A 13,366-nucleotide genomic window follows, 5' to 3' on the forward strand; every position below is an offset into this window, starting at 1 on the left:
CACCTTCCAAAGAATGCCATAATGAGGCACACGCACAAACTAGGAACATCATAGAGTGTATGTTTTGGCTGCTCAAGTCACGGTTCTAGTGCCTTGATATATCTGGTGGAGCCCTGTGGTACTCTCCAGCCACATGTGCACGCATGTTCACAGTATGTGCCATGTTGCACAATATGATTCTGCAGAAACAGCTGTGGTGGGATCATCACAGGGAATGGAAACATAGTCCCCCACCAGTGACAAGGTCCCCACAGCCACACCCACTGGGGGACTCGGAAGAGGAACACCTGGAGGCTGTCCTTGTAGGCAGATGTAGGCATGCCCAGTATGCCATGGCCTTGGCAAAGAGGCAATGCATAGCACATGCATTGACAACCTAGGGTCCTTGGGACTGGCACTTTACTCTGATTCAAAGCACAATGAAATAGTTGAGGTAAAAAACACACACCTTTATCAAACACAAAGCTTTCAGGTACAAGACCCTTTCTCAATGATAGACTATCATTGAGAAAGGGTCTTGTACCTGAAAGCTTTGTGTTTGATAAAGGTGTGTGTTTTTTACCTCAACTATTTTGTTGTGCTTTGTACCTTTGACTTTGCAGCAGTATATACTTGGTGTTACTTTACTCTGATTCACATACATAGTAAAAAAGATGCCAGCTGTATCACACAACCTGTACTTTACCATGTATTGACTGTGTACTGCGTGCATCATAAAAAGTCAGCCCTGAAGCACTGTTATCTCAACTGCTGCATTCACAAGGTAAGACACTCTCCTTTACAACAAATGTATGGGGTACTACACTATGGTAGCATATGTGTGGACCTGCTGCATGTATGCCAGGGAATTAAGCGGGCTACTGGACTACTCATAGAGAACTAACAGCTGTGTGGGACAACAGGTACTCTGTCCAATACTGGCTACCCCATAATATGCATTAGGCCACAAGGCAACAGAACCCACTGGAGTATAAGAGGGAAATGCCAAACAGCGGGGTCATAGGACAGATGAACGATTGTCAGTGCTAGAGTCCCCTATCCCCCCAGCACAGCCACATTCCCATACACCTACAGTAACAGTATGTTTGCAAGGATATAACAGCAGACCACACAATCCCAGGCTCTCCCAAACAATCTGGTTACATGTTCTGTTTCTACAATATGCATGGGTCAAAGTGTATGTCTGTCTGCTGTTGATAGTGTCAGGAATTAAACCTGACATTCTGGTGGCTGGTGTGATTCAGTGGGCTAAGTACATTTACATGGTTAATGGTGTTCATGGTTCAAAGCTGGCTGCACCTACATCTTTTGCATGTGAGGTACTCCTACAGTAGGAGTCCCACAGATTGTCAGTATTTCACAATTTGTTACTGCAAACAAGCTGGACAAAGCCAGACACAGTGGAGGGACAGGGGGCCACACCTATGGACATTATACATGCTCTGAGTAACGAAGAAGGTGACTAGTATGACAGCAGGTTGTAACAAATCAGAGTAGCAGCAGGATATAAAGGCCATCACGTAACTGTGTCAGTACTTACAACAATTCAGTGGGCACAATTTAGTAGTATATTACCAGAAAAACACAACTGTCTGAGGAGCTGAGCAGACATATGGGGTGGAATGCTGGACATCAAGCAAAACATATACAGTCAGAGATATGAAGACTGTAACCCTGTGTGTGGTGTTACATCATGTACCCAAGTCAGAGCATACCTACAACCACTTAGAACAGGTAATATGGACAACGCCATGAACAGGAGTGAGACTAAGGCCCAAATATAAGGAGAAGGATTAACTAGTGGCCAGACAAATGTATAAAGTACAGAAAATAACAGGTTGTGCCGTAGCATGGGTTCCCTGGTGTGTATGGAGTCAGTAACTGAAATGTCTGTCTTTAGTTCCTAATGTCAGTCTATAATGATTTGCCACTGATGTACCAGAAAATCACAATGCTATGCAAAACTTACCATAACTATGATGCAAAACTCTGTACAGTCTATTACAATCTGTGCAATTGCTAGGTATGAGTCATATATTACATTCAGCACACAGGCGGGACAAAATATCAGGGAGGTGCTGAACTGTTGCATCAGGTGCAGCAGCCAATTGACTGTAGCATACAAAATCCTGGACTGGAGTACAGGAAGGTCTGGCATGGAGTCACCTTGGAAGTACTGACAGTCACACTGGGCATGCTCCTACATTTAGCTAATTGCAGCCTGTGTCTGATGCCTCTATGTATATGTATCTGTCAGCTAATTTCAGCCAATGTCTGATGCCTCTATGTATACGTATCTGTCTCACCCTATCCCCTCAGACACGATTACCTTTATCTATCAGTATGTAGCACATATATGTGTGGATATATATATATATATATATATATATATATATAAAATATATATATATATATATATATATATATATATATATATATATATATATATATATATATATATATATATATATATATATATATATATATATATATATATATATATATATATATATATATATATATATATATATATATATATATATATAGGTCTACTACCGGAGATCGAAATTACACTATTTCGAAATCCAGTAGTAGATGCCCACTAACGAGAAAGTGCACTTCACCAAAAGTGCACTTGAGCAAATACCACTTCAGCGAATGGTTATGGATCTTAGGGTTAGAGCTTGGGTTAAGGATAGTGGATAGCTAGTAGGGCTATCCACTATCCTTAACCCAAGGCCTAGCCTTAAGGTCCATGACTACCGTACCACAGTGGAGGAATTTGTATGTCCTCCATGGTGCAGTAGTCACGGACCTATGTCCTCCATTGTGGTACAGTAGTCACGGACCTTAGGGTTAGGGCTTGGTTTAAGGATAGTGGATAGCTGGTAGGGCTATCCACTATCCTTAACCCAAGCCCTAACCCTAAGGTCCGTCACTACTGCACCACAGTGGAGGACATTGCTTGTTCATTCTAGTGGTGTTCGCGAAAGTGCACTTTCGGTAAAGTGCACTCTCGCGTTAGTAGGCATCTACTACTGGATTTCAAAGTAGTGTAATTTCGATCTCCAGTAGTAGACCCATATATACATATAGATAACGTAAATATATATAAGCTAGACATATCTTAGAATGAACCTCCCCAATTCAATGCTACAAAACTGAGTTTCATCTGTGACAATGATTCTTTTTCTGCCTGTCCATACACTTATCTTGCTTTTGAGTATACTATACCTCTCTTTTCCTGCCCTTAATTATATTATACGATCGCTACCCACCCAGAATCATTTGTCTCCCTTCCACCATCGAGCCTAAAGGTTCACATCTCAGTCTTTGCAAACAGTGTACCTAGATGTTCAGTCTTAAAAGTAGGCTTAGCATGACCTCTATAATTCGATAAGACAAAGAAAGTGCTCGTGATATTGATTTCTTTAAAATTATGCATGTCACTGAGTACAACACTTTGCTATAGCTAAATGTTTGTCTGGAATATAACTTTTAAAAACATAAAATCTGTGTAGTTGAGTAAGCAAATATTTTTTTTGAAACCGAAACAGGCGAGCACAGTTTCGCAAAAGTGCATTTTACAGAAAATGCACTTTCTTGAAAGAGAAATAAAAAAAAACATAAATAAACATGACAAAGGGGCTGTTGCTGAAATCACGGCACAGTGGGGATAAGGGTATTTTCCCTTTTCCCCACTGTAAAAGCATAAATGCGATTACTGGGGGGTTGTAGTTTTTTCTGTTTTGTTTTTTTTTTATATGTCTTTCGTGAAAGTACATTTTCTGCAAAAATGCAATTTTGCGAAAGTGTGCTTGCCCATTTCTGTTTTGAGGAAATGTGATTTTGTGCAACAGTCCTAGATCCATTTATATGTACACTCTCCACATTTATCTATATAACACAATTACCTAATGCATACACACAGCTACATCTAAGTTGACATCCCTGTAATATATATATATATATATATATATATATATATATATATATATATATATATATATATACACACAATATATATATATATATATATATATATATATATATATATATATATATATATGTATATATACATACACATGCATATATGTGTGTGGAGATGCATGAATGTCTACACCTACATGCACAATGCTGGGGTTATCCGCACCAACACACACAACTGTTGTCTGATGGTAAAAGACGTTGGCCGGATAGTGACATAATCCATCCAGCCACAGAACTCTGTGCCTGTGGAATCTCACACTGTAGATAGACAATGTTGAGCAGGTAGTGTAATGTGCAATGGTTGCAATGTAGGACTTGAACAGGCCATATTGTCACTATCCAGTTGTCCACCTAGCAAACTACAACTGACCAGAAATGGCAATACTGATACCTGTACATACATAGCAAGGGTATTAACAGTTACCCACTTTGATGACACTAGATGCAATAACAGCATAAAGTAGGTTAATTCTGCAGGCCACACAGGCTGTGTAAGACAAGGCCACTTTGCACAGTCCACAATTACTGTGGCTGCTGCCACATGTACAACAGATGTTACCAGTGGCACATGCAATTAGTACTGTGAGCTGTAGTGTATAATAGTAGGTAATTAGGGACTCTAATGTCACATCAGCCACTGTGTGTGTGTGTGTGTGTGTGTGTGTGTGTGTGTGTGTGTGTGTGTGTGTGTGTGTGTGTGTGTGTGTGTAAATATTTCCCTTACAGCATGCCCATAAGGCCTATGTCTGTGCAATGGTCAATCATTTTATGGGCCTGTGACTAGCATCCTCTACAACATTGGCCTCCCTTTCAACAGCTGCTGATGTCATCCACCTTAACAGCACTGGCAGACACTTTCAAAACATTTAAGCTCTGTGGCGCATGCAATAATTTATGAGTGCTGTAGTATAGATTACTAGATAGGTAGGGTTCCTAATCTGAATAAGGGCAACTCTGTGAGTGTGCCTGTACAAGTGTGTGTGTGTGTGTGTGTGTGTGTGTGTGTGTGTGTGTGTGTGTGTGTGTGTGTGTGTGTGTGTGTGTGTATCCCCTAGCAGCAGTGTGCCTGTCTAGCATATCTGTGTGCAATTCTTAAGGTCGGTGCCTACCTACCAGCCTCCCCATTGGCCTCCTTTACAAGGCCTGCTGATGTCATCCACATTAACAGTAGTGGCTGTGAGTTTCAAAACAGATAATCTTTGTGTCGCATGCAATAAGTACTTAATAGTGTATACTACTAGATAGGTAGGAGGTCTAATTTCAATAAGAGCAACTCTGTGAGTGTGATCCTGCGTGTGTGTGTGTGTGTGTGTGTGTGTGTGTGTGTGTGTGTGTGTGTGTGTGTGTGTGTGTGTGTGTGTGTGTGTGTGTGTGTGTGTGTGTAGAGGTTCACCCTTGTAGCACTGTGCCTGTCTCACCTATCTGTGTACAATGGTTATACATTTTAAGGCCCTGTGGGTAGCTGCTGGCCCTAAATAGCTCACATCTACCTAGCCATAAATGCTATCAGCTCTCACCTACATTTGTAGGTACAGATCACCCAGATGACATGTATCAGTTGTAGCATGCCTTGTCATGGGGTATGCATGCAGTATTACACTGTCTGCCATCATTGTCCCTGACACACTGTTCTACACTTACACACCTAGGTAACCATGCACATATACAGCTGTACCTTGCTGATGTAATTTTTGCGCTGTGCTGCCATGCCATCCTGAGCAACTGTATTGCCACCAAGTCTCCACAGGGTAGTCACCAAACCCCTGGAACAGAAACATATACAGTTCTGAGAGACATCTGTCAGTTTGCAACACTCCTGCCAATCAAACATCATGCAACAAAGGTACAAACACTTTAATGTGTACTCATGACACATGCCAGCATAGAGCACCTGTCATGGCATAACACTACCGCACTACGAAACATCATGTAAAGTAATATAGTCACCCTGTGCATCAAAAACATGTTTGCATGTACTTGTATCAATGGTATGGATGGCAGGGATGTGGCATAGGTATAATCATATGCACAGGGTGTTGTGTGGAGATGCCAGAGACTTAGGTGGTGCCACACAGTTGACATTATGTGTGTGAGTCAGGAAGGGGTGCTGGTCAGCTGGGCCATGGAGAGGTGCCCTGTGTGTCTGTTGGTGACCTGCATGTGACAGTGATGTTTGAGTGTGTGCACATACACAGACAAGCCAGGTGCTAGCCTTACACATGGGCATGTTGGACAGTTGTGGACCATACATGGCAGAATGGACAGTTCACCATCTGTGACCACAAACATGGGCATTGGCTCTGGCTCTGACAGGAGTGGCACTGGCACCACCATGCCCAGTGTCAGATTTGGTGTTAGTCACTGATGGTGACTAGTGTCTGCTGGGCTCGTGTCCCTAACGGAACTGCCCAGGACCATATGCCCATGACCTGCCACATCATGGTGTGGATAGCACCCTCCCTTCTGTAGTGCTGGAGGTACTGCCACTATGGGAGTGTGAGTGTACATGACCACGTAGACTCAGAAGATGCTGTTGCTAACCTTTGTCCACATGTTCAAATCATTACTCCCACCAGATGTTGCAGCACAGACAATGTGCGGCCAAGGACTGACAATGTCTCGCTCCGCCGTTTGTCTACTACATCAGTGAAATGATGCATGACATTGCCAATTTGGTGAAGGGAGTGACGGATGTCAGACAGTAATGTATCCATGATCCTGAGCATCTGTCTGGTGTTGCATTCAGAAAGTGCCTGTGCCTCCATGATGGACTGAAGCATGCACCCCTGTCAATTGGTCTGTGTGGAACCTTGCCAGCTTTCTGGCTATGGCTATTGTCTACCCTTACTGATACCATTGATGCCACACTCTCCTGTTTGATGCCACCACACTCTGATATCTGTGGCAGCAAGGGACTGGGTATGTGTGAGCATACTGACTATGTGTGGGGACAATGGGGGAAGAAGTGGGTTGTCAACCCATAGGACAGATTTAGCTCCCAACAACCACATATGTGCCTCAATATGGCCACCATCATCATCAGAATCCTATGTGGCACTGACATCAGGTGGTGAGGGGGACACACTCCAACCCCCATGGTCACCTGTGAGGAGGAAGACAAAATAAGTACATTACTACCTGCACTATTATGTATGGTGATACACACACACACACACACACACACACACACACACACACACACACACACACACACACACACACACACACACACACACACACACACACACACATATAGGTGAGGAGCCACAACTGCATTACACATATCACATCTTATTTCTGATCCCATGCAAAACACAGAAACAGACAACATACACAGACAAGACCGGCCCTTTATAACATGCACTGCAGCTACGTCTGGTTAATGTTGCCACTACTGTACAGCTGTGAGATAAGCAATATGTCAGTGTATGTCATAGACTTACACCTAGAACACAGTTCACCTGTCTTGAGCATATTGCCCCCCCCCCCCCATAGCAGACTGCATAGACCTTCAGAAAACCTAAGTGCAAATATGTTACTGCTCCTGGAAAATATACAGCTGTGATTACCAATTCAATGCATTTTAGTTAACCCCTCCCAAACTGAACATACAAGTACTGTACTCTGGCTAAGCATATTAATTGTGTCTATAGCAAAATGGCAGTTCTTAACATTCCCAGGGTATATATGATCCATAAAAATCAGTATCACACTCACTGAGTACAGGACCTTGGACTCCAGCCACACCTGACATATCTATGGAAATGTGAGGGAGAAGTATTGTCAGCAATACCAAATGCTGCATTGTTATCAGATAATATGTGCATATATCAACATGTATAATAGGTAATGTAACACTGCCTACATTGCTGACATTCTGAGTATGTGTGCACAAATGTGCATTAAAAACAACCTCCCTCAATGCAGATAGACCTGACATCCATGTACTGGAATGCAGAGGCTGCCACAATGACTGATACAGTATTACAATGATGAACACAGGAGGCTTACATAGACAGTCCTCTGCTGTGGATGCTGTGGCACACACCTCCATGATGTATAGGGTGATGGATTTTTGGGAGCAGGTGGTTGATCCCAGGTTCACCAGGAATTCCTCTGTGGCTGAGTGTGGTTGTTCTGCTGCAGGCCCTCGACCGGTGGCAACATGGTCCCTGCCCACAACAGTGGCCCTTTGTGGTTCAGCAATGACCATATCTGTTGCCCGGTGTCAAACCTGTTCATAGCTTCTGTCCTTTAGCCCTATTTGGTTGACTGCTGTGGGTCAGCCCACAGTGCTGCACATTGTTCATGATGCTGGTGACTCCTGGACAGTAGAATGTTGTGATGCAGTCTGAGGCCATCCAGGATAAAATTATTTTCAGGGGCTGAAACCGGCAGATGCCTCCATCTATAGATCCTTTCTGAAAGACAAGAAGAGGGGAACACATCACAGGACCAGATACAGTGCTAACCACCATGTACAAACCCTACACATCCAATGTTTAGAGCGTTCACTTAATACATGTCAGTAGTATTGTATTTGACAAGTTAAGCATTCACGTTTTTGATATAGACCCATCAGTAACATAGTAGCAATACTGGTTATGTTCCTGTGTGCCATGACAGAGTGTGCTGTATGTCACTACACTCATCAATGCCATCTATTGTGGTGTGTCCCCTATGGGCAACGTCCCAGTACCATGTCATACAGCCACTGTCATAAAAATAGGTGTGTATTATTATAACTATATGGGGACAGTCTAGCAACATCAGTGTGCCACAATGACAGACAGCAATACAAATGTGTTGTAGGGTATCTTCCCTGTAGGCTTCCTACTTCTCCAGTGCACAGATGTTTGCAGAATGTGTACATGTGCCTGATGCTTTTGCCACAAACATGCGAATGTCTGGCAAATGGTTGGACAATAATTGATGGTTGTACTCAGAATGTAGAGAATCTGGCTGTTACATGCCAGAACCCTCAGAAACAGTTATGCTACAGTAATATCTGTTACTGTATTCATACCCTTACTTTGTATGACCAATATGTACACTCTGTCACTGAGGTTGGGCCTTTCCTCCCCCACTAATAATGGCTATGACCTGAATTCCTGTTGTAGGGGGTTACCAGGTATGCTAGCCATAGCTATCAAGAGATGAAATATGAATGTTGACAAAACAGTGACCTAGCCAGAGTACATCAGGGACAGTCAGGGACTATTCCTGTGTGACATTCACAGACTGAGTGGAGCTGAATGACAGTACATCATGTGATATGACAGCTGTGTCCACCCTTACTTACTGTCAATATGTCTAACACATAATCCAGTAGCATTCATACAGGAGACAACCATTGTAGGAGAGAGTAAAAGGTCACAGCTTTGATATAAATCACAGCAGGCACAGTTGAGAGGCATGCCTGTAGCTGTTGGACACCAGACTATTACCAACATGTAATTCCTGCAGATGCACTACAGGCCTACTGTTTTAACCCCTATTCCCCATAACTGGATCTTCCAATCTGCATCCTATTATATAGGGACTTGTATTACATACCTGGTAGAGTGATGTAATCCTTTTGTACGCAAATCCTCAAGAAAAATGCTTTCTAAATTGCAGTCTCTCTTGGTAAAGCAAGTTGCAGACCTGTTTTCCATAGGCAGCTGCTTGCCTTTTGTAGGTAATGCTCATTAGCAGCTAATTGCCTGCACACCAATCTGTGGCTCAGACTTGATAGTTGCATCCAGAACAGTGGGTTGCACTTTCATTAGCCAATGACATGGCACAACAGTGCAATATTTAAAGTCTTCATGTATGCCTCGGCCCCTTTCCTAGTCTGTGAGATGGACATTAGTGAGTTGTGAAGACTACAGCATCAGACTGAGTAGGTACAAATACTGTCCACTGTTGAAATTTATGAGGTATGTCCACAGTTTTGCATGCTATGTTTGGCCTTTCTCAAATGACTTTGTGATTATCTGGCAGTTCAGTGTGAAACATTGTGGGCTGTGGTCAGTATGGGGGAAGAGACATGTGAGTGTCAAATGTCATACCCATCAGAATATGCATGCTGCTGGTCTATCAGCTCTGAATGTTTGTAGGGGCAGATTGTGACACATGCCCCTGTCTCTTGACCTTTGCCCCCCACCACTTTATGTATGGGTCTTGTGTGGATCCCTTATTCTAGGGGGTTGTGAGGTATGATACATCTGTAACAGGTAGCTTAACATACAGTTGCATATGTTGCAGGCTGCAGCTGCTGCTTTTTGTCTAGGACTCATAGTGGGGAGTGTGAACACTTTGGAGAACAGCAAGCTGTATGTGTCAATGAGGAAGAAGTGTCAGATCTGTCATTACAGCAGAGCCAGGGTGAAGGTATCTGTAATAGTCCATTCTAGCCATGTGCTTAAGGTACATCTGTTATGTAACAGTGACAATCAGAGAGTAGTAGGCGAGATATAGGTAGGCTATATGAATATGTACAGTGCATCCCTACCTACAGGCCTTTGACCTGCTAACCTGGGTAGCAGTTAATTCAATAGCAGCAACCTGTTTTGGTTAAAATTGCATGACTCAGTCATTATTTGCTGTATTCACAATAATGTAATCAAAGTGCAATACACTGGATTTGAACCCAGGACTGCGAGTGGCAAAATGTACTACAGGCAGGGCATTTAACAGAATAAGCTACCGAGAAATTGCTGTAGCATGTGTATTTGCAAGATATATGGGCATGCATACAATCTGTGACACAGGAATTGCATTAGCATGTGTTTTCTGATGGGTATGAGGTGTGACACTGAAATGTCTGTTATAATTTTTTAACCTCAGTCTTTAATGACTTACCAGTAGTTTAGCAGACGCATATGTTTTTGTGAAAACTGTGCCAAAACTAGGGTGCACAACTGTGGACATTCTGCAAAAGTATGTACAGTTGACAGCTATACCTGCTATCCCAGGCCTCATGTATATCCATTATTATTTATTTGGCTGTGTACTGGTTCAGTGTCTGCATCACCGTCCCACATATATTGCCAATTTCCCCATTATATGTACTTGCAGTGTGTCAGTGGCAATCAGGATATGTTGGTGGAAACAGCTGCTTTAACTCACAGCTGAGTGGCCTAGTGGGCTAATGCACTGTGTTGTAGTTGACAGGGGCCCAGGTTTGGGACGTGACAGAGGTGATTATTTTGCAGATCTGTCTAACACTGTCAGATACACATAAGATGAGTAAGGCACTTTTAAGCAGTTTTTAGCAGGTTTCTGCTGATTTGAGTGGCGCGCTGTTTAGCTCCACTAAACCCATGCTAAAAATAAAAAAAGAAAAAAAAAGGGTGATAGGAAAGTGGTGAAATGGGGGCAAGCTGGAGGAAAAACATACTGAAAGGTAGGTAGGAATGCGTAGGACTGGTGTAGGAAAGTACCATAGCTCTCCATTTCTTGTACAGCAACAGCTGTGCAGGTTATACAGAATTTGGAATTTGGAACTTCACACCCCAGGGAGAGGGGTGAGGGCAACATAACTGTGTTCATTAATTAATGCAATAATTACTTATGTTCAGTGGACACTGGTGCGAAATGGAGAGCTATGTATGGGACAATATTTTTTTGGGACAGGTGCCCATTTTTTTATAAGGAGAGACTGGAATGTTGGGGAAGGGATGTAGGTATGTGTGGGGAGGCAAGCTGGGTAAGAGAAGTTGCATTTACAGACAGACAAGAGAGACAAGGCAGCATACAGAGGTGGTATGTGACACATGAGGGTGGTAAACACCTGGGATGGGAAGGGTGTTGTGGAATCAGAGATCTGTGTGCCCCCAGATGGCAGCAGTATGATTGAGCTCCTCACCAATGGGCAGTTAACACTGCTCCTTCACTGCCCCAAAGGTAGCTGTGCTGCAGACTGGGCACCGGCACCACTTTGCCCCTCCAGATTGGTGAGTTTGCCCTCAATCCGGCACAGACAATTTTCATACCCATGATGAACTATCCTGTGCACCATCACAGGTAACTGATCCTGGGTGACAACTATCCCTCCTCCCCCACTGCCAGAGGGGGACAGGCCCCATCACCTGAGGCAGTTCCACCCATAGGTGGTGCAGGGCCAGTGAAGGGGGCACCACTGGCTTGGGTCCCAGATGGTCTGGCACCCAGTGCCATGGCCGGCTAAGGTAGGGTAGGCAGATCGACAAGTACCAGCCTACCCTGTCGAGCTGTGGTGTTGAGGTATTTCAATGTGTATAGGTTAGTAATGAACATAACATTTACTTAGTTATATAAGAATGCCAGAACATTGCAAATAACCCAGTAACATAACATTGCATAGTATATGGAACACAACAATAAGTGAGATAACAGTCAGTATAGTAACAGCATGCCTGTAACAGTTACGGCATAAGGCCAACTACATAGGTAATTCAACAAGATATGTTAGTATGCAGCCATTGTAATACATAACAATAATAAACACAAGGCCCAACATAATGTTTAGAGAACAACATATGTTAACAGTAAACCATAACCGATGTATAACAATAATAAATTAAGATGAAGATAAGGGGTGGGGGAGGGAGAAATACAGTCCATTATTACCAGTATAGGCTATATAATTTGCAACAGAACTGTTATATACTCTACAGGTCTGCCCTTTGTTTATGTATAATAGTACCCTATAGCTGCTGTAGCACATACATACCTCTCAAGATATCCACGTGGGGCAGTATTGGCCAATCTGTAATACCTACAGGTACACAACTACAGAGGGCTATTACATGACAGGTGGACGTATATGACTACCAAGGTGTGCTGTGGACTGATGTAGTGTGACTGTGCTATTGACATAAATCATGTCAGTGATAGATCTGTGACAGAGGGTTAGGCAACAGTGATTACAGTCCGTGACAGTGTGACACTTGAGAGACATGTATCATGCACAGCACAGAGAGTATATAACTATCATGCCATTCTTGGCAGGCATGGGGTTAGACCATCAGCCGACATTCACAGACACACCAGGCATGCAGCCATACCAAGATTACACATTTTATTTAATGTATTAATCATACTTCTCAACCTCTTACAGCAAGAAATCTGGACAAAGCCTAACAAAATGGGGGGGATGAAGACCCAAAAATAGGGACACAATGTAAATATTCCTGTTATAAACATAGAATAACAGGATTTGTGTTACTATGTACTTTCTTTTTTTTTTTTCAAAACAAGTTTATTGTTTTAACATATAAGAGAAATATCATAACAATTTTATACAAATAATTAAAAATAGGTATTATTATAATATTCAACAAAACAACTAAAGTATTTACAAAGACATCCACTACAATCAAATCAATTAATTAAACTAAAATACTGTGCT

Source organism: Protopterus annectens, chromosome 8.part0, assembly GCF_019279795.1.
Source record: "Protopterus annectens isolate FY-2018-M chromosome 8.part0, PAN1.0, whole genome shotgun sequence".
Classification (NCBI taxonomy): domain Eukaryota; kingdom Metazoa; phylum Chordata; order Ceratodontiformes; family Protopteridae; genus Protopterus; species Protopterus annectens.